We start from the raw sequence: 23,799 nt of genomic DNA, 5'->3' as shown, positions 1-23,799 counted from the left end.
GCAAGTCAACTTTGCTCTCAGGCCACTTATTTATTAGTGGCTCAACTAACCTAGGGTCAAGCAGCATATATAGTTAATCCTCAACTTTCACCAGGGTAATGTTCCTAGAAAATGGGGTGAAAGTAAAAAGAATGTGAATGTTGATATGTTGAACCATGGGAAATAGTGGTTAGGTTCCTGTGACCACCAAAGCAATAATCTTTTGCTAGAGATTGCTGAAAATACACTTTTCCACATATAATTCTTTATAAGAAAACATTAATTCTGGTAATATATACTTTTAAAAACACACTAACCATGAAATAACCCACAAAATGAAGTACACAAAAGAAAATTAATGACATGCAAATCATTTTTTCTCAATAGGAATTCCCTAGAATTCTGTGACTTTTTGTGCTAACATCTTGTCAACTGCACTGAATGAGCCTTTAACTTGCAGATGGTCGGAGCTGAACAGAGCAAGCTATAGATAGGCGAGTCAGGAATAAAAAAGAAGTTTATTTTCTATATGAGGGGAACAGATTGCAAGCAAGGAGGGAAATTAGACATGTGTGCTGCCCCCTTTCTGCAGTGGTGGAACCTGCTTTAGTGTGGGTAGATATCAATACTTTTACTGATGTCTACACAGTGAACTGTGGCCCTGACAATGAGGGGTAAAAGCAACATGAGACAAATTTGATTCATAGCAGGGCTTCATGACCAAAATTTGTCCAAGCTTGTTCAGTATTTGTCCAAGCTGAGAGAACACCAGTGCTGGTCAAAGCAATACAATAATTATGTATTTTTGCCGGAGGGTAAGAGCATCCATAGGTTTAGTGCAAAGGATTGTTGTTATGCCAAGCTCAGGGCACAGAGGGTATCTCCTAATATCTTGACACTCTCAATTAAAAATTTATTGTGGACAATATTCACTTTTCATAACACATGAAATATACAGGTATCATATAGCAAATAAAATTCTTAAAACTAAAACATTTCTTAACCGAATCTTACCTTCCACCATGTCAGATGATGGTGTGAGGGCATTGTACTCTATACTATACTGATGTAAGCCTCTCTACCTTGGCTGCCCTCTGAAAACCAAAGGAGAGTTTGCTAAGACTTTAGTCACTGCTGTCAGAAGATGCCAAGACTGGTGAGGTCTCAACATTACCTCTGATACTCTGTCTTTCATGGCTGTACTGGAGACTGTAATAATCTGTCAGTACCCTTTGAGATCCTTAAGTGTCTTGGAATATGGGAGCATAGCAGAGGTGAGTTGACTTTAACTTTGAGGCTGTGACTGATAATGGGATTGGCAGTCTTGATCCCTCTAGATTAGACCAATGGTGGCTGCAGACATTCTGGCATGAAATTTATCTAATACCTTTATTTTCTCACTAAGTCACATCACTGACCTTGCACACTTGGTTTTAGAGCCCAAAGGACTTGCCCTATGCTTTGAAGACATAATTATAACACAAAACTTAAATTATAAAGGCAAACAATAAAAGTATGTAATGAATGCATGGGGAGATTTTTATGGCTGGTCTTTACCAATGAAGTACCAAGCAGGATACTGGCCACTCTACAAATCTGGAGGCATCCTACCTCTCATTTTTTCCTCTACTGCACATAGCCATAGATGTACAGGGTTGTCAATGTAAAAGTGAAAATGAGGTTACTAATAAAATTATGTGAATGGTTGATGTTATGAAAGTTAAATGTGTGAATGTTGAGGATTGGCTATATAGAGAAGCAGAGCTCCATGAAGGAAATTTATCATTGAGCAAATAAAGAAATGATGGCTTGCCATAGGGAGAACAATATGATAAGGTGCCACCCCAGGAAGGTGAGGCTAGTTTTCCTTACAAGGTATTAAAAATGTTCTTGAGATTTAACTGGCTCAGGGAACTAAAACTTAGGCTGTTGTCATAGACTCATATTTACTTGAGTACAATAACAATCACAACATGAAGAACTAGCACTGTTTCCTTGGACTTTGGACCACAGACCAGCAGTTTACCAACAGTAAAGCTGAGGTCAGCTGAGTCAGATGTATCCCCAGTGAATATCTTTTCTAGGTTCTGAATGCCTTTCTCTTGCTGTGGCTAAGCAAGCTTCTGATTTGATACATGTTAGATGAACTATGAGTTTCTCATTTCATTCTTGAATGGCTTTTGAATCTGATCCACCAGACCAGCCTAGCCCAAACTGACCTCTTACATATATTTCTACTGGCCCAGTGGTAGCTGCTCAAGTTTAAGAGTATAGCACGTAAGTTACCACACCAGGAATGGAGGAAGAAATCAGTAGATACTGTGAAGGTTTCTATGAATCTTATAATAATCTCATCAATGCCAGTGAACCCAGAGTTGTAAGCTATGAAAAAAAATGCCTATATTGCTGAGGGATGCTTGGGTAGAACCAGCAGGTATGACCCTTGTTAGTCTATGACTACTTGCACCACTATTGCAGCCTAGATAGGAAAAGGCACCACTTGACCTTGGTATCTCTCAGTATGTACTGCTATGTGGTGAAGTTCACTTATTTCCTGAAAGTGTCAAAGCTCCCCAGGACTACACTGAATCAGCACCATGGCCAGCGGTCTACTTCTCTACTTATCTATAGTAGCTAGTTATGCAAACATAAGAAGCTAATATTCTGAGAATCTTCTTAAGTGAAGACAGTTATGAACGTAGGCAAAATATCTCACTGCCTATAAGGTATAGTATGAGGAATGTCATGCTTATTACCAAATATTTCTTTTGCTAATCTGCTATCTATCATTAGAGTTACTCATCTGACTTCCCTGGCTTTCTTCAAGACTCAGCTCAAATCTACAAGATGTCTTTCCCAGCCCCTCTTCTCTTTTGCTAATGCCTTCAATCTGAGATTTTCTCTCATTTTTCCTATACGTATTTTGTATATATGTGGTTGTTTGCATGTCATCTACCCCATTAGAATGTGGGCTCCTTGAGGGAGGTACCATATTTTTGTCTTTCTTTGTATCCCCAATTATTAGCATAGTACCCCATACACAACAGATCATTAATAAATGTTTGATGACTGATTAGTTTACCAGTGTTTCTTAAACTATGGGTTGCAACCCCACATGGAGTCACATAACTGAATATGGGGGTCAGGAAAAATTTGGCAACAGTAAAATGTTTCTGAACATGCAACAACCGAAAATTAATTCAAAATCAAAAGCATAATGAATTTGAGGTGTTTCTGACAGTGCTTGCCCATGTTGTATCATGTGACTTCACTGCAGCTTTGGTTCTGAATGCACATCGTGTACAATTTGCACTGCACATGCCATCATGCCATGCAACACCAACAAATGTTGCCAGAAACACCTTGGCTCAGATTCGAGACCATTGCATTATGAATGGCAATATTTTTATTGTACATGAAAAGTTTTTTGTTCTTACAGAAACATAACTATTTAATTATGGAAAACAAAGCCTTTTAAATATTATTCTACCATCATTCCTCAGCATGTAAGTATCAAATTAGTATATCTTTCGATTGTATTGTGTTAGAATGTTTGATTTTTAAAATTGCTGTTTTCTCCTTCTTTTTGCAGAAACAGAAGTGTTCAGCTGCAGCAAGTAAAGACAAAAGCCCTTTAATAATATTTCTTTACCACCACCACTATATGTGTATGCAACTATAAACATCAATTTTTAAAATTAAGCACAAATACTAAAGCTAGTATTTATTTGAGAAATCATTAGCAGTATTTATTTATATTTTAGGACAAAGTATTTTTTGGTCATGGTTAAGTGGCTAGATTTAGAGAGAAGAGGTAAAAATACTGATGACAATGAAGCAGAGTCTTCACTACCAGATTGCAGTATTCCTAAGTTGACAAGAAAAAGAATATATGTCAAATCATTTTTGCAATATGGATTTACTTCTAATAATGATTAAGGTGGGGGAAAACCTATTTGATTAATTTGTAATGAAATTTTGTCTGTGGAGAGCATGAAACAAGCCAAACTAAAATGACATGTTAATGCCAAGCATGCACTGTACTGCAATAAACCAAAGGAATATTTTCAATGGCTTTTAAAATCTTCAAATAAAGAAAAACAATGTTTTGAGAAATTGATTACTGTCAGTGAAAAGTATTTACTTGCATATTATGAAAATTCTTATTTAATTGCAAAAACTAAAAAGCTCTACATGATAGGAGAAGATCTCCTGTTACCTGCAGCTATTAAAATGTCAGAAATAGTTCATGGGGAAACTGTACGGGGATGAAATTCATAAAATTCCTTTACCAAATGATACTGTTTTCAAAAGAATTTCTGAAATTAGTAATGACCAATTCAATCAGTTTACCTCCAGGCTTCAGGGCAGCCCAAAGTTCACAATTCAGTTAGATGAAACAACTGTTATTTCTAACATAGCATAGTTGTTACTTTATGTAAAATATATTTATGAAGGAAGCATACATGAGGAATTATTGTTTTATCACCCTTTGGAAGGGCACACAAGAGGGGAAGATACATATATATCTTAAAGTCAATGAATTTTTCCCAAATGAAGGTTTACAGTGGAAAAATTATGTTGGAGTCTGTACAGATGGTGCTGGAGCAGTGATGGGTGAGAATGGTGAGTTTGTAGCAAAAGTTAAAGCTGGTGGCAATGAACATATCACTTTTACTCACTGCATGATCCATCAGGAGGCACCTGTAGCCGAACAAATATCACCTGAGTTAGATATGCTTTGCTATACTATCAAAATCATTACCTTCATTAAAAGCCATGCCCTTAACAATCATTTGTTTTCAAACCATTGGGAAAGACATGAACTCCCATTACAAAAGCTTATTACTACACGCAGAAGTAAGGTAAAGGGCAAAGTTTGGACAGACCATTGAAAAATATTTTTGACTGAGCAGAAATCTGATTTTATTAATTTTTTTTTCATAATTACTTATGGCTTTCAAAACTGTGTTATTTGTCAGATATTTTTGAAAAAACTCAATGATTTAAACTTGTCACTTTAAGAAAAAAATGTATAATGTATTTATGTTAAAAGATAAAATTGAAAGTTTTACTAAAAAGTTAAGGAAGAATAGGTGGAAAATGGTTCTTTAGAAATGTTTACAGCTACAGATGATTTTATAATTGAAAATAACCTTGCCAAAGATTTAATTGTAAGAATGATAATTGATCATCTCAAGTGCCTGGAGACACAATTTCAAAAGTACTTTCCTTCAAATTTTGATTCTGAAAGACTAAGTTGGGCTCATAAATCATATTAAATTGAAATTTAAAAAGCCAGTCGTCGGCCACTAAAGTTCAAGAAGAATTTGCTGAGTTATCAAGCAACACAGGTCTAAAACTTGAGTTTCCTAAAAAAATTATTAAATGAATTTTGACTTGAGATTAGAACAGAATTTCCAACAATTTCTGAAATGGCCCTAAACATACTTCTGCCATTTTGTGCTATTTTTTTTTATGTGAAATGGCATTCTTGAGCATTGATGACTATAAAATCAAAATATCAATCAACTGAAAAATACTGAAGATGCTTTATATCCTTCAGTATAAAATAATCCACCAAGATTTCTTTATGTGAAAATAAACAAGCCTATCCATCTCATTAATATTCAAATTTGCTTTCATCTTTAATAAATAGTAAAATTATATGTATACCAAATAATTGTTTTAAAATAAATTTCTTTATGATTTATTATCAGCAAATGTTTTATTTGTATACCTATTTTATATACCTATATACTCAGGGTTATGTAAAAATTTCTCAGGCTAAAAGGGGTTGCGAGTGTAAAAAGTTTAAGAAGCCCTGGTTTAGACAATAAAGATGGAATCCAACGTTAGACCAATGAATGTAAGTTTTGGACAAAATAATAAATTTTGGGAATAAAAGTGTATCATAGGTGAGTCACAGAATACTAGAGGGGGTGTGTGTGAGGAATTTATTTTGAAAATTGGGTTGATGCCAACACAAGCTTTGACTCTTATGAAACTACTTGAAGAATCATACCGGAGTGAGATAATTAAAGATGATATTTGATTTTTTAGGATTTCACATTTTTGTGGCTGTCAGAGTCCTGTGAATTTTAATTTCCAGGGTCTCTAAGACACTGATATATCCAAGAATATAGGGAAGGGCTCCTAAGGTATTGTTAAGAATGCAGCAGTCAGAATTTCATCATTACTTAAGCCTTTAGATGAATGTTGTATTTGAAGACCTTCATTAGCTTGCAGCATAGTCCACACCATGACATACTCCCCATATATATTCATAACCAAAGGAACATGAACACATTCATGGAAAGGTATCCAGATAACCAGACTGCCAAGAACTACACTTCTCTGTTACACAGATGTCTCACTTGGTTCACCTGCCTCCTGCCTTTATAATTAGCTCTATAGATAAGCACAAGTTTAAAAACAATGGCTTGGAAGCCTGGGTTAGTTTTATTTTCATTGGTTGGATACAGGCAGCCTTAGAAGAAAGATACTGGTGCCCTGATTAGAATTATTCACAACAGCAGCTTTCTTCCTGCTCCAAAAATCAATTGCCTTTCCTTACTGATAGTGGTAACAAGCTGCTTTAGAATATCAAGTAGGGTAGGGAGCGTGAGTCCTTTAATAGACTTTCAGTTTGGGTTCAAAATGTTCATATTTTGTACCTTGTTAAAAATCACTGCAGGTCAATGGGTATTCTGATTCAGGAAAGGGACTAGGAACTTAAAGTACATTTTGACTGGGTAAAATAACAAGAGGTTACCTCCTGTTCAGATTTTTCTGTTTGCATCAAGTGATTCTATAGATAACAGAATAGATAAACTACTGAGCTCTTGTCACAGCCATAAAATACATATTTTACTAATCATTTTATCTGTAATTAGTAGCTTGTGGTGGGAATAATAACCACAAGAGTCTTCTACCATACAAACAAGGCTGGTTCTTTCTCTAAAAAGACAAGGAAATTGTGTCTGAGTCTTGATTGGCTCAAGGGGATAAGGTTTAAGCTGTGCCACTGTTTACATTGCTTTCAGGTCACTTAATGACAATAAACACACCAGTCTACATAGAATCAGTGACCTTCAGCCTTGGCAGATATCCCATAGCTGCCCTGAGTGGCAATCACTACTTCCTTCTCAGATGAGCAGATGTACTTCTGTAAGGAAATGAGGGGTGGATGTACCTAAGCCAAGTGCTTTATCTTTGTTGAAAATCTTTCATGCTGTGGCTAAGTAAATGTTCCACTAGTGTCTTATGTTCCAGTTTGAACCTGAACTGCCAAGCTACCTTATGTGGTGTCGCATTTTGGCAGGATTGGAACAAAACGGCATGGTGGTTAACATGGTTGAAGTGAAATAAGGGTAAGATAGATGTAGATAAAGATAATGCCAAGTAATTTTTTTTAACAGTTCTAGAGAAGCTATATTGCTGGCATTAGGAAAATCAAAGTGACTTGGATCAGCATATTCAGCAGCTAGATACAGAGCTCTTGGTTTTTAGAGAGTGGGTCACCAAAATAGAAGAGCAGCTGAAAGAATTTGTAAAAGCACAAACTGATAGGTTTGGAGGTAGGAACTACAATGGGAAATATGATCTCACACCCAGAGTTTTCACTGAAAAAATGTGTTGACTCTCTGAGAACAGGCATATAGGAGAAGAAAATGACAGCAACAGTGAAAATGAGAATTAGGGATGTGACCCAGTAGTATTTAATAGAACTTTGGGAAAGCATCCTTATGCAGCTTCTGTAAAATAAGGGAACAGTCCCTAAGCAGAGGGATTTGCAGGAGAAGGGATTTGGTACTATCCCTCTTTGATGTTTACAGAGAGGAGTATGTTGTTTCAGGTGGACTGGTAAACACTAAGAGAGTAGAACTATAGGGTAAGGATTTGTATCTACACTGTAATTAGGACAGGCTGCACACAATAATGTAATGACCTCTTAGGTGCTTCTACTTCATTTCCTCTCAAGCTCTTCTTTAACTCCTTATTATCCAGCTTATGATCTCATCATTGCACCAAAATTGCTCTCCAAAATTGCCAATGATTTCTTAATTGCCAAATCCAGTGGCCTTTTCTCAGTCCTCATTTTCCTCAATCTCACTGCAGCATTTGACAGTGGCCATCTGCCTCTTCTCCTTGATACTCTCTTTTGTCTGTGTTTTCAAGACATCTCTCTTGGTTCTCCTACCTATTTGACCATTTCTTCTCAGTCTTATTTGCTTGATACTCATCCATATCATGCCCTCTATTCATAGGTATTCCTCAGGGTTCTGTCCTTGTCTTTCTCTTCTCCCTGAATATGACTTCACTTGGTGATTTCATCAGCTCCCATGGACTTAATTACCACCACTATACTGATGATTCTCAAATCTACCTATCCTGCCCTAACCTCTCTGCTGAGTTCTAATCTCACATTTCCAACTGCCTTTCAGACATCTTAAGCTGGATGTTTGGATGTCCAATAAACTTCTTAAACAAGTCCAAAACTTAACTTACTATCTTTGCCTAAAATCCTTCCCTCCCCATCACCACCTTTCCTATTATTCTTGAAGGCAACACCATTATCCCAGTCCCTCAGGCTCACAACCCATGAGTTATCCTTGACTCCTCACTACCTCCCTCTCCAATTGCATATCCAATCTATTGCTAAGGTCTGTTGATTTCATCTTTCCAGCATCTCTTTAATACATCCCCATTTCTTCTCTGAACTTGCCATCACTCTAGTGGAGGCCCTCATTACCTCACACCTAGGCTGATGAAGGAGACTGTTTTGGATATATCTCTGAGGTTCCTTCTAGCTCTAAAATTCTGTGTCTTTATTATGAAAGAAGAGATTAAATAAGAACATCGCTCTAGGAGTTAGGAAACTTGAGTTTTTGGTGCTGGCCCTTGCCTCCTTTACTAACCCTTAGACAAGTTACTTTGCCCCAATTGTAACCCAGTTTCCTCATCTTTAAGATGGTGAGAGTAGGTAAAATGCAAAGTCCATTTCATGTGTAAAATCCTATGAACATGTAAGAGAGTTCAGCCATAAACTGAAAGATTTTTTCTTTTTAAAATTCAAATGTAGTTATTGCTAATGTTTATTAAGGACTTTTTTTGAGATTACCCGATGATCTTTCCTGTTCGCAAATAGATGATATATTAGATTTTAAAATTTCCACACAGGGAAACACAAAGTTGTGTGGGATGCCACTCAAATTAAAAAAAAAACACAGAGGTATCCAAGGAGAAACAGAAAGTTAATTTTTTATTATTATTTCAAACCTTGAGATTTGGGTGTCCCTCCACCAGGATGCTCTGATGAGGGGAGACACAGACAGAAGCAAAAGGACCTGATTATATATCCTAATGGGCAAATTCCCCCCTCCCACCAACTGGCCAATGTTTTGGCTCCCAATCTCAACACGAAACTTTACCATAGGAACAAACAGTATGCATATGTTAGTTACAAGTTACAGATATCCATATTTAGTCCTTAGTTTGTTGAAATATTACCAAAAAAGCAATTAAAGATGTGCAGTCAAGCCAGACGCTGTACTGTATAGCCAGGTCACCATGACCGAAATATAGCAACAGGTGTATCAACAAAATACAGGGGGGGGGCTTCTTCAGGAGTTTCAGGCTTGGCAAACTTTAACTGCTGAAATAACAATGGCATAGAAAAGGGGGTACTTGGGGCTAGACTCCTGTAACTCAGGTGATTTCTGGTAAACTAAATCTTTGGCCTGTCAGACTGCTATGCCTACCTTGTGTCATAATACAATTTCAATTTATTCTTCTAAGAAGTTTTCACGGGACCCCTCATCCCACTCAGCCTTATCCCAAACCTTAATTACACTGAGGAGTCTTCACTGGGACATCCCATTCAATCCCTCCTCTTCTCTCATACTATCTGAAGACTCCTCACAGCTAACCATCAGGGTGTTCTTAGACTGGCACCCAACCCTGACCCTTTCAGAACCATCAGCTTGATTTCTCCTTTCCTTTCCATCTTAGCCAGAGTCAACAAGGAGTCTTACATACAGGGGAGACACACCAAGAGTAAGACAATAATTCCCCTCAAATTCTATAATCTAAAAATTTTAGAAAAGCAACACAATTTAGAAACAGTAACAATTTTTTGTAATACAAACAATAAACTTCAAGTAACATCAATTGCATTTCCATATTATCAAACACCTAGCCTTAGGCTCTTATTAAATCTGAATTCAAATTCTTCTCAACTCTTTTTCTTCACTCTCTGACCATCACCCCTTTAAGTGAATGTAGGAACGATTGATCTAAGCGTTGACAAATCAGAGGGGCAGTCCCTTTATAGATACAGATACAGAAACCCAAAAGAAAACAATAATGAAAAGTCCCTTTAAGATTCAAAAGGTCTTTTCTTCTACAGCTGTCTGGCAGAGAACATCATCAGTGAAGTCCTCTGGTCCTTGGTACTTGTTCCAGCCATCTCCAGCACAGCATCTCAGCATCTTCTTCTTGTCTTCTTGCAGGAACCTGCTTTCTGTCCATTCCCCTACAAAAGTGATCTTAGCACAATTTTAAATTACCATTTCTAATCCGTATAACCCTGATCATTTTTACAAACTCAAAATTGAAATCATGGCCAATTGTCATATTTAAGAAATTCACATCAGGACCCAGTGTCTTATACTTTACATTAATCCATTATTAATTTCCTTACCAGGGGGATGAGATTTCACTAAGGAATTAATAACAGGCTCCAATACGTACATATCAATGTTTAACACAGTACATATAAAATCTCAAACTTTTAGTCATGCCTTGTTTCTTTGATGGCATTTACAAAATAAACCACAAGCCATTCTTCTTTTAACATTATTACTTATAACAAAGCTTTAGACAAATATGATATTATCCAAATAACAAAATAACATTCTCACAAGCCCCTAATTTCTCCATACCATTATCAAGAATTAAAGGACCCTAACTCAAAAGGAACACACACAGGACACTAGTCCCAGTTCTATAGTAACCAAGATGTTCCATACCACTTATTTTAATAAATTTGTTACTGTACTTACAAAACCTTCTAATTATAGAAACTAATTCCAGGATCAGTGGCTCAGACAGCCTTCCTTGATATTTACACCTGGAGTTAAACTCAGAAACAGTCAGTCATTAGTCCCAGCAAGTTCCAGCAATCAGTTTAAGATATGACTATAATCTCACATTGCCTAAGGATCATCTCTAAAATGATCTCCATAGTTTGCATGCATTTCCACTCTTGTTCATAAAACCTTACTAAATTGGTACAGAAGTTCTTAAGTAATACAAATTCCAGAGTATTATCAAGAAACTGAATTCCTAGTTATCACAGAATCCCTAAATATCACAAAATTCCTTGGTCAGAAGGTGTTGTAATAAAGTCTCACATTGGTAACAGTAAGAGACTGAATACAGGAAAAATACGACCACTCTCAGAATCCTTTTAAACAAAGGGAACATTTCAAGGTGAGTCTTAAGCAGTTTGCATAAATTTCTGCACAGGTTCTAATTCTAGATAAAAATATTATTAGATTTCCCAGTAAAATAACACACCAAAAAAAGCTCATATCTTATACTGACTACTTGCTCTGATCACAGAAACTTACTATAGAAGGACAAAGAGCCAGGACAGGTGACATGTCAAATATGACAGGATAAGACATCCTTAGCTTTGTTTAAATTCAGATAGAGTCACAGTTCTCCAATCATGCAGTATCTGTTTTTCCTCATAGCCAGACTCAGGAATAGTCAGGTGGAAAACATTCCTTTCCAAAGGAACACAATGGGGAAACTGAGCCAGGATTGAGACTAAGATTGTTCCCTCGGTCTTTTCCCAAATCTAAATAATCTCCACCTATCACCAGTACAGAATCACACTCACTGGCATCTCTCTCAGATACTGATTTTAATGCAGGCAACTATATCCAAATTCAAACTCAAAACAAAATTAGTTATAGTCCCAAGAGCCTTTTACCTCAAACAGCAAGTTTCACTAATCACAGCTTAAAGTCAGATACAGTTAATTTTGCTCTCATAGGATTGCAATAAGCAATAAAAATTTACCAGGACTCACATACATAAGAAATCTCACTTTACATCTTTCTTTCTCAAATTTAAACTTGCTCTGGTGTGAAAGCCAATCATTAGAAATCATTTCTATCTATTGTACATAAACTTGCAACTTCTCAGCAAGCTAAGTTCATTGTTTAGGAACTGCATAATAAGGGGAATTGCCAAGTACCCCAGAGAGAGCTGATATTGGTGCCCCAATCCCTTTCTTTTCCACATACAGTAATTAATTAACCCTCTTAGATTTTAGCATTAGAACAGTAACCCCAAATAACTTAATTAACAATGATAACAAAACAATTTTAACTAAAAACTCCCTTTAAAATAAAGACAAAATTTGGAAATTTTATACTTCCTTAAATTACAATACTTAAAAGGAAATGTTACAAAACAGGATCATACAGAATGCCCCAACAGACAGATTCATTCCTTTTTCTCTTTTCTTTGAAGACACAATTAATTTAACATTCTAGTTTATGAAAGTAATTGCCCTTCCAGCAACATAACTAATACAATTGAAAACAGACCCAATAAAAAAAAATCTTTCTTTTTTTTTTTCTAGACCCCTTTACCAGGTCCAACAGTCTCCCGGGGCCACTCCCACCCCTATAGACTGGTTTCTCTCTCTCACTCTCTCTCTCTCTTTTTTTTTTTATCTATGCTAACCCATCATTATCTTTTACTGGTCTGATAGCCCCAGACTACATCCAAATTCCCGATTAGACCTCAATGCCATTCTCAATCAGAATACTTCAAAGCCTAGACTTCCCCAGGACCACTAGTCCATGCCTTAAGAACCTGACTCATACTGCCCATCCCCCAACAAACCCGGTTGTTAACCTGAAGAAGGAACCTAACAACATTTAGCTTATATAAAAAAAATTGCTTTTCTGACAACACAGATGATACAGTTGCCTACCAAATTATACAATAAAGGAATACAACAATACCATACTTTAGAACCAAAACCAATTAATAATATCTCTGGGCTACCACCATCCCCTCACTAAACAGTAAACTAAAATACATAAAACTTTCTGGGGCCACATAGTTAATACATTTCTTAATGCCAAATAACAATATGTGCTCTTAAAATTATACAGATATACATTTCCAAATTCAATACCTTGGCCTTTGTAAAGAGGTATTATCCACAAATTCATATATTTCTTCAATATTTGAGTTCCCCATTCATGTCCACATTTTCTTGCAAAAGTTTTACAAACAGTTTGGAATCACCTATTGTAATCAAATCAGTTTAAAATGTACTGGGCCAGTATTCTAACTATTTCTTTTTGCTTTCCCTCCAGGTAGACACCTCTGGAGCTTAATAATTAATTGACTACTACACAGCTTTCTTTTTACATTTCTGAAGGCAGATTATTGAATAGGGCTCTCCCTCCCCAACAACTCACTTGTTTTTTTTTACTGTAATTTTTTTCCCGTTTCTTTCAATTTACTTTAATAACATTTAAATTATGAAAAGCCACTTGACATAACAATACAAAAGTTTACCAATTTGCAGATCCTTACATTTTCCCAATTTACAGTATAATAAATTCTAAGCATTACGTTTCATTTTCTTGGCAGCTACCGAACCCAAACAAGCACTTGGCACAGCTCCCAGCTGCCCATAAATTACCTTTTGTTTGTGCTCTGGTACACAAAAACTTTTTCTCTTTTAGGTAAGGCAGGGAATGGTTAAAAACTTATTTAGCTGGCCTCCCTTTGATCTCATTTTTTTTTCTGCTTCTCTCTCTCTACATTCAACAATTTAGCCAAACTTGGAATGCAGGACAGAGGAAGAAAATATTTTCCAACAACTCTTCAAGAGTTCCAAACCTTTCTACTTTCAAAACCTCTATTCACACTATAAAGTATTTTCTTTCTTTTTCTCGTCCACCCCTCTAAGGCTGCTGTTACCAGGGAGGAAGGGGTGGGGGAGAAACAAAGAGGCTGCCTGACTGCAAGGGATCAGAGTACACATACGAACAATCAATCATACCACACACACAGAGACACAAACACAGAAATTGGACATATAACAAATTGCTGTTATATTCTCAAATCATTAAATCATATTTAACCATTTTCTTTTATCTTTGCCTTTATATTTTGGTGGTTCATTCCAATTCTAAAGCTTATTCTCTAAGGGACTATTTTCTTGGTATACCATCCTTCTGCTCCATGGTGCTGGGTTAAAATTTATCTGAAAGTCTGTCGCCAGACTCTCCCAGGTCAGGGACCTACGAATTTTTCAGGACCTCACCTTAGGCCCTCTCGGATGGGTCGCCCCCATCCTTCAGTCACCTGAGCGCTCATTTGTCGGAGTCTCTCCAGGGATAGCCCGTCCTATCCCAAAGATTCACAAGTTCTGGCACGTCCTCAGGTTCCTCAGGTTACGCCTGAGAGCTCACTTGTTAAAACCCACAAATTCTGGCATGTTCTCAGGTTATACACGTATAACTTACATGCCTGCTCTCTCCACCAGCTGGAGTTTTACATGTGCACCACTATTGGAGCCTTCCCCCCCCCCCCAGGATAGTTTCTGTATCTCCAAGTTCTTCTCTTCAGGACTTCTGCTGCTCGGGGGGGAGACCGATCCCCAATCTGAGAGCCACCAAGAAAAATGGCTGGTGGGTGCCTGCTCTCAGCCCTTAGAGAGGGTCAACTCCTAAGAGGCTTATTTCCCAGCCAATGCACCAAACTGTGTGAGATGCTACTCAAATTGAAAAAAAAACACAGAGGTATCCAAGGAGAAAGCAGAAAGTTAATTTTTTATTATTATTTCAAACCTTGAGATTTGGGTGTCCCTCCACCAGGATGCTCTGATGAGGGGAGACACAGACAGAAGCAAAAGACCTGATTATATATCCTAATGGGCAAATTCCCCCTCCCACCAACTGGCCAATGTTTTGGCTCCCAATCTCAACACGAAACTTTACCATAGGAACAAACAGTATGCATATGTTAGTTACAAGTTACAGATATCCATATTTAGTCCTTAGTTTGTTGAAATATTACCAAAAAAGCAATTAAAGATGTGCAGTCAAGCCAGACGCTGTACTGTATAGCCAGGTCACCATGACCGAAATATAGCAACAGGTGTATCAACAAAATACGGGGGGGGGGCTTCTTCAGGAGTTTCAGGCTTGGCAAACTTTAACTGCTGAAATAACAATGGCATAGAAAAGGGGGGTACTTGGGGCTAGACTCCTGTAACTCAGGTGATTTCTGGTAAACTAAATCTTTGGCCTGTCAGACTGCTATGCCTACCTTGTGTCATAATACAACTTCAATTTATTCTTCTAAGAAGTTTTCACGGGACCCCTCATCCCACTCAGCCTTATCCCAAACCTTAATTACACTGAGGAGTCTTCACTGGGACACCCCATTCAAAGTGATTCAGAATAATGCATGGAGTTAGTGTGAGAGGTAAGAAGGGATCCAGGAATTTAGACTTCCAGACCATTCATATCAGAAAATACAAATTTTTGTGCCTGTACCTAACCATTTGAATATTAGCTTCTCAGGCAAGTCAACATACTACTGATCAAAAATAATGTTTACTGTTTTTTTTTTCCTGAATTTTATTTTTTCTTCTTGTTCCTGGTCATTTCAAACAGATAATTGAGAGCTGATTATATTTCTTTCTTGATCATTTTCTGAGTCCTAAAGTACTGGACAATAGTAAAATATCAATGATGTTGATGGTGACAATGATGATGACAGTGATGGTAATAATGGCGATGGCAATAACAATGACAACAGTGAAGTCAATTAACTTAGTTAAGTCCAGCCTTGAAAGTCAATCAATGTAGGGCTGACTTGGAGTTAAGAAGGCTTAGACTCACATTCTGTCTGTTATGCATTCTAGCCATGTCACCACAGGCAAGTTACTTAGTGACCCAGAAAACTCTTTAGGACTACAAAAGTTACAAGCAAATTTCAAATATGAATTGATGGATGGAGTTTCTATATCTGAGGGAGTTTTGTACATGAAACCATAGATTTAGACTCTCCCCCAAACCTAAAATATGTATATTGTGTTTTAGGGTTTTAGCAATGGAACTTTTTGGAACAAGCAGAAGAAAAGGTTGTTCAAATAGAAATACAATAATGTCATTCCATACTTCAAAAATTCTTTTTAGAAGTTCCCAGGATGAATTGGAAAGGTGAACAAAGGAGGATTGTGCCAAGAATTACACAACAAAGGAATTGAGGACTGCCTAGAAAGCCACTTTTAAAGAAATATTCTTCAAGAAGAACAATGGGGATTGGTGAAGTTGGTGGCCATTTGAGTTATTTTCATGTCTTGCTTTGGGCACTTACATTCATACCCAAACTTTCTTGTTTTGTGATGTTAAGCAAGTAATTTGACTTTTCCATTTCATTTGCAACAAGAGTTTCAATGTATCCTAACATCCAGTAGAAAGTTGTTTGCTGAAGGGATAGAAATGATGTAAAGTATTTTAGAAATAAGCTCTTCTGTGAAATATAAAATGCTAGAAACTGACATAAAGTGTGAGGAATGGTATCCACTCTCCTTTGCCTAAAAGAGGCACATGCATCTGACTTCTAGGAGCACTAAAAATCATTTTTCTGTGTTTGAAATAGCAAAAGGGACAGACTTAATGATCTTTCATCGTGGTTTTTTGTTTTGATCTGAGTATCTTCAAGAGTTTATAAATGCCACACATTCAGATATGCAAATTGAAAATACTTCCCACTGACTTTTTTTCTTCCTTGAATTTGAGTTTAAATAGATAGAAAAATTGAGTTTTTTCTCGTTAACCAACTTCAAAGGTAGCTTCAGTTTAATAGACTGCAGCTGAGTGCTACCAGCCTAGCCAAACTCTCTCTGCTTGAGAGCTGGCAAGAGTGATTCACTCTCAGTAGGAGGGAGAGAAGGAATGTGCTATTGTCCAAAAAACTGAAGTTAAAGCTGTGAATCTGACAGGTGGTTACACTAGCCCCACTGACTGTGGAATAAGTCTGCTGAGAACACTTTCTATCACTATTACTGAAGTATGTGGATTTATTCCCCCTGTGGAATTTCAACATATCACTCCTTGAAGCAACCTTCCTAGAATGACCTCCTGGCAAGACCTCATCTTCTTTTCGCATTTTAGTATTGTTCCTTGGAGGGGGGTCATATAAAGGAAGGGAAAGTAAGCCTCATTGCAGTCAGGCCCTGAATAGAAAGCAGCTTCCTAATTAGTAGTGTTTACTTTGAAAAGACCAGTAATTCTCTGGTTGTACTGTAGAATTCTGGGTTCTTTCAAACTTTGCAACTTCGGATATTATTCTCTAAATGAGACCTAGAAATTTCACAGCATGGAAATCACTATTTTCTGAATGTTTTAACTTAAAAGGCAAGAATTGCCTATCTAAGTTTCACAATATTTGTCCAAAGCTTTCTACTCCCCCTGCTTCCATGTTGGAAAATACATCCGGACTCATAACCCTGAATGCAGGTGTGTTATCAGTCTGTTGGTTAAACAAGAGGATTCTTGATAAATATTTTCTTTCATCATGTCTATTTGGCCCTGGTCTTAGAAAACAAATAGAAGAAGAGAACAGGCATATATCCTGCAGTGTGCCCAGCACCTCCCCTGATTGTTAGCCTTGAATTTTTCTTTAAAGTGTAGCTAAAATGCCAATCCCTCACCATGTAGTCTTCCCTGATTCCCATAGCCTTTTCAAAAAAAGTCAATAACAATCCTTCTCCTTGGCTGTGCATAATAATTGGTATGCATCTCTCTTAACGCATTTATAAGTCATTTTATAGACTTTATTTCCATCAAAATACTGCATCTTTTAAAATATTTCTGTTCCCACAATACCCAAACAACACTCTGCGCACAGTAGGTGCCTAATAAGCATCTGTTGAAGTTTGCTGAAGTTAATGTGTAGCCACTCAGAGCAAGCCAGACAGAAATTTATTGGTGGCATTTTATTTTCATAACACATGCAAAAGGTCCTCCATGAGAGTCTTGGTCAAATGTCTCATTATGGTGTAGATGTAACAATGGGTTTGAAAGCTATGCTAGTGAGAATAGGTTCTGATTGGTTCTACTAAATCACAGGAAAGGCTTTGAGTGTGGTTCGTGCAAAAGAATGTATTTCCTGCCTGAACAGTCAGCCCTTAGGGGCTTATTGCCAGTTAGATGGTCACTAGATGCTTATTTTCTTTTGCAACTTATCAAAGAGTGAAACTGCGAAATCAGCTTCACTCCTGTTTGGACATATATCATCATTTGTGTTGATGGAGTCACAGAAAAGACTAAGAATGATGAAGTTTTTAGGCCATCTGTAAATATTGATTTAATGACTTGTACTTTGAATTTAAGATTTCTCTAATGACCAGTGAATTGATATAATACTAGAAGAACTGAGATGAGCCAAGATGGTGTAGAAGAAGGAAGCAGCACAGCCTAGATCTCATTTACAACTATTCCACAAATATCTAGAAAATGTATCAGACTGAGTCTTGACTGGGAAATCCAAGAAAAAGAAATCACAGTGAATCATTTTTCCAATTTAAGTTGACATAAGAAGCAGAGAGGTCTGTGGACTCAGGGGATGTGGCTAGCCAAGAGAACACCATGTGGAGCCTTCCAGCATGAGGACTTGAACAGAGACCTACAGTTGAGCGTTAGAGAAAGAAGAGGTCCCAGATCCAACACAGAGGGCACTGCTGGTGTGTGGGAGCAATGACAAGTACTAACTAGCAGCTCTGTTACTTCTATCTCAGAGCAGGGTCACAGATTGAGTGCAGACTGAAGGGACCTGCTCTTAGGGATGGTAGGCCAGAGAAAGTCAGAGTAATGGGTGAGCTCCCAGTAGTAGGAATACTGGGAAAGGAGCAGGCAGGATCTGTGTGGCTCTAAACTTGGGAGTACAGTAGGGTTTCAGATCCAGTCCTCAACCCAGTCTGAAGCCTGCAGTAGAATAACCAGAGTAGTGAGCCCAGACCAAAAGAAAGCTTGTAGTTCTGCCATTCGGAACCTTGCAGGTACTCTAAATAGCTAACAGTGGTTGAGTCCAGGTGTAATCTCCTGGAGCTTCAACCAGAGCCTAGCACGCAGTTATGTTCCTTATACCTAAACCCAGGTCAGAACTTGTAGAGCTCAGACCAGGAGAATGCACTGAAACGTTGCAGTTCTCTGGAGCTGTTCCTGAGATACTTGAATAAAACGATTTATATTCTGAGGAAATATCAGTTGGATCCAACAGAATACAAAATAGGAAAGTCCAAAGGCAGTAAGCAGGGCTGAAAGAATGAACAACAGCCACTAAAAAGACTTCCACCATAAAGAACTGTCACAGTGACAGGGACATTCAAGTCACAAACCCAGAACAGAATAATTCCAGGACAAATATAAGAAAAACCTCAAAGAAAAATATGGCTTGGGTACAAGTTTATGCTGGAACTTCAACCGCATTAGTTCACATCCTGCCTCAGATACTTAAATGCGACCCTAGGCAAGTTAACCTGTTTCAGCCTCAGTTTCCTCATTTATACAGTGGAGAATATAATAGCACTTACCTCCCAGAGTTATAAAGCACTTCACAAACTTTAAAGTGCTGTAAAATGCTAACTATCATTACTATAAATGAAGTGAGAGTTAAAATGATTTTGTGAATGAGAGTGTAGTAGAATAAAATATCATTATATAAGGTCATTCTTTAGAGGCTTAATGAAATCATCCTTGGAACAACTCCAGCGCTATATAGGACAACAAGGATCATGTGCATGTTATTTAGTTCTGCATGCTTTTGATTTCTGCTAGATTTAATTATTTTGAAAGCTTATTTTTTATAAACCTTGTGGATTATGAATATTTGGAATAATAACATCTATCAAAAACATTGTTTTAAAGGATTTTTTATGGACAAATATTATTTCCAAATGATCTTGGGCAACGATTTGATCTGTGACAATGGGAATGTTTCACGTGTAGTTTATAGGTTGAATTGTCTAGGATATTTTGAGGTCTGTATGTGTAGTACTGAGATTAGTCATTGGTCAGTCCATGAAGGATAGCTTCTGATCTAAAATTCTAGTTACCAGGAAAATTGCTACATGTTCACAGGTGCAACATTTTTACAGCCTGCATTGATATGTTGCACAGTTTCTCCCATTTCCTTGAATAATCTACATGGATTAACAAATTTAGGCTTTTTAAGGATAACCCTTCTGTAATTTCAAATGGCAATAATGGGGTCTTGAATTGCCATCATAAACACATCTGTTTCCCCAAACAACTCCATATGACTCAGCATTTGTTTCACCCTTCTTTGTTGATCCATTGTCGGCTGAGTTAATGAGAATGTCACTGTTGCAGGGCCCTTTGATTCCTTCTTGGATCTAAGCCATTACATAGACTCAGTACAGAAATAAACAACTTGGTTAGATTGGACAAATCCATTGGTGTGCAGCTGTTTTTAACCTTTGCTTTGCTTGCTGACATGATGTCGGCTTTTTTCCAAAAGTAGGGTTTTGATCTGTTTGTCATTTGCTCCAACAATGTCTATCAATGTTTTTTCTCCTTTTGGACCTTACTGGCAGTAGGAGAAGAGGATGACCCCCTTCCCTCCCCAGCAGGAGGGTGAACTGGACTTCTGTGCTGGTTTTCCAGAAAGCAAGGACTTAATATGAATTATATGGACAATGCAGAAGAAACATAAAATATAGATTACCTTTCCTGCAGTCCTACAAAGTGCTTCATGTCATGAAGTTTAAGACCCAACTTTCCCAGGAGAATATGACAGTAGTTATATTATTACTTCTGCTTGCTTCCAGTTGTCATGTTAATGTATGCTTGTGATTCTTGTGCATGTTAAAATTTTCTTTTGCACAGAGGAAATAAATAGCAGTTCTATACCTGATTTAAAATGTACATCACGTACCTTTCTATTCCCCTTTGTTGGAGAAAACCTAACATGAGCCAAATGTAAGGGTTTTTTTTTTAGTTTTTTTTTCTAAAGTAGATTTACCTGGGATTCTAGGGGGTAGAGATGCAAAGAGCTAAAAGGTTTGAGGAAGAACCTTGCCCCTCTCTTTAGAGACCAGATTCTCCTTGGGCTTGAACTTGATTTACATATACAGCTCCAGAGCAAAGAGGGATCCCTTAGAACAGGCTTGTACAACATATGGTTAGCGGCTACTTGTGGTCCACCAAAGAATTTTGGGTGGCCCACAAAAAATGTAGAGGATGTAAAAGAAAGTAAAGATGTAACGAGTGATTTGTCTGTGCCCCGCTTAACCCACCTTTCACTAGTCACTGTTTTTGTGCCTGTCATGTAACTTGGCAGGTGGGTTGCCACTGCACACTGTCTCCTGTTTGTCACATGATATGTGACAACCAATTATCGTCAATCTGTCTCTAGTCTGAGAGGAGTGAGAGTTGCATCTTTTCACTGTGTTTTTGGTCATTATTGGCATCGAACAGGGAGAAAATGAGTTCAGCCAAACGCCAACACAGCTGATGCCCGCTATACGATGAGTGGCAACAATGCGAGGGCGTCTTCCCCTCTCTCACTGCGTGGCCGCCCTCCAAGTTACATTAGTGTCTGACACTCTTTCCAAGGTCAGACACTCAGTTTAGTATTTTTTTGTATGTGAGCAGTTGCTGTGGAGATTTTTTTGTTCTAACATTAAAGTTTTGGGGGTGATTTTGTAGAATGAGTGATAAAAAGAAATGGAAGATCGAATCAGAACATAGAGTATTTAATCTGGAGTGAACAAATAGATACTTGTTTACTCACAGAAGAGCCAAAACATTGTATCTTGTTTGCTGAGAACTAGTAGTAGTTGCAAAGGAATATAACTTCATTGTCATTTTGAATCAAAACATCCTGACTTAAGCAAATTGGACACCAATGAAAAACAAAGTGTCCAAAATTGTTAAAAAATCGCAGGAGGAACAATGGTTTTTCAAGAAAATAAACTCAACAGATGAAGAAATTAAAGCTATCTATAGTTATATAAAAATGCTCTAAATCACTATTGATTAGAGAAATGCAAATCAAAACAACTCTGAGTCTGGCTATCAGATTGGCTAACATGACAAAACAGGAAAATGATAAATGTTGGAGAAGATGCAGGAAAATTGGAACACTACTGCATTGTTGGTGGAATTGGTGGATCCAACCATTTTGGAGAGCAATTTGGAACTATGCCCAAAGGGTTATAAAAATGCAATAGCGCTTCTAGGGTTGTATCTCAAAAAGATCATAAAAATGCTAAAGGACCCACATGCACAAAAATATTTATAGCAGCTCTTTCTGTGGTGGCAAAGAATTAGAAATTGAGGGGATGCCCATCAATTGGGGAATGGCTGGACAAGTTGTGATATATGAATGTAATGGAATACTATTGTGCTATTAGAAATGATGAGCAAACAGACTTCAGAAAAACCTGGTAAGACTTGTATGGACTGATGCTGAGTAAAGTAAGCAGAATCAAGAGAATGTTGTACACAGTAGCAGCCACGTTGTATGATGACTAACTCTGAGAGACTTAGCTCTTCTCAGCAATGCAAGGATCTAAGACATCTCCAAAAGTCTCATGATGGAAAATGCTATCCACATCAGAGAAAGAGCTATGGAGTTTGAATGCAGATTGAAGTATACTATTGCTCTTTTTTTCTTCTGTTTGTTTTGTTTCTTCTTTCTTGTGGTTCCTCCTATTGGTTCTAATTCTTCTTTACAACGTGATTAATGTGAAAATATGTTTAATAGGATTGTGTATGTAGAGCCTGTATCAGATTGCATGCTGTCTTGGGGAGTGAGGTGGGTAAGGAGGAGGAGAAAATTTAAAAGTCAAAAGCTTATGGAAGTGATTGTTGAAAACTAAAAATAAATGAATTAATTTAAAAAATCAGTAAATATTTTAAGAACTTAAAAAATAAATACTTGCACTATGTACCTCAAAAACTGTTTTGAAGGAAAGTGTCTTATAAACCCAAAAAAAGGGTACTATGTATGTGAGTTGTTACAATAAAAGTCTTAATTTGGAAAAAAAAGTAAACTCGGAAAATGAGGTGGCTACTAAGTTAGTTTTCAGATTTCTAAAGAAATCAATTTCAAATATGATTGCAGAGTACAATAAACTGATTGCTGACAAGAAGTGTAATATGTCCCATTAACTAAATGTAAACAATAAGAAAACCTGAAAAATGTATTAAAACTTGTACTGCTTAGCAAAGTAAATTTTTTGAACATTAATGTGACGTCATGATGAATAAAAATCTTAAGTAATGAGTGTAATTAATTGATATTAATTGAAATTTCCCATATATATATTTGTTTTTGCAAAATAATTTAATCATTAATTGTACCTTGACTTGCAAAGTGAGTCACTAGAAACCTATATGTGGCCTGAAGAAGTTTAGCTTATTTTAATTTTGGCCCCTACCTACTGCCAAGTTATGTAAGTCTGCTGTAGAAGAAGAGGGAAAAGGCAAACACCATAATATTCTAAGCATAATAATGATTCTTATTCCTATTGTTGTTATATATCATACATGCACACACATATAAACATGACAGAGCTGACCCTGGGACTTGAGGGGCTACAGATCAAGCTATGACTACCTTGATACAATGATAGATAGATAGGCTTTGGTCTTATTGATGTGGCTTCCTGGCCACCTATTAAGGCCACAGAAAATTCTACTTATGGGGAGCATTTCAGAGTTGGAAGATGTTTGA

General features: G+C 37.1%; 1 pseudogene; it reads right to left on the bottom strand.

The window, feature by feature from the left end:
* The window catches only part of LOC110220652 (vacuolar protein-sorting-associated protein 25 pseudogene), a 48,203-nt pseudogene extending 33,803 nt beyond the window's left edge, over positions 1 to 14,400 (bottom strand).
* Between the last annotated feature and the right edge of the window lie 9,399 nt (positions 14,401 to 23,799).

The sequence above is a fragment of the Phascolarctos cinereus genome, unplaced genomic scaffold (assembly GCF_003287225.1).
Source record: "Phascolarctos cinereus isolate Bilbo 61053 unplaced genomic scaffold, phaCin_HiC Scaffold_3;HRSCAF=262, whole genome shotgun sequence".
Taxonomy (NCBI): Eukaryota; Metazoa; Chordata; class Mammalia; order Diprotodontia; family Phascolarctidae; genus Phascolarctos; species Phascolarctos cinereus.
The sequence above is the reverse complement of the archived record's forward strand: the minus strand, read 5'-3'. Positions and strand labels throughout refer to the sequence as shown.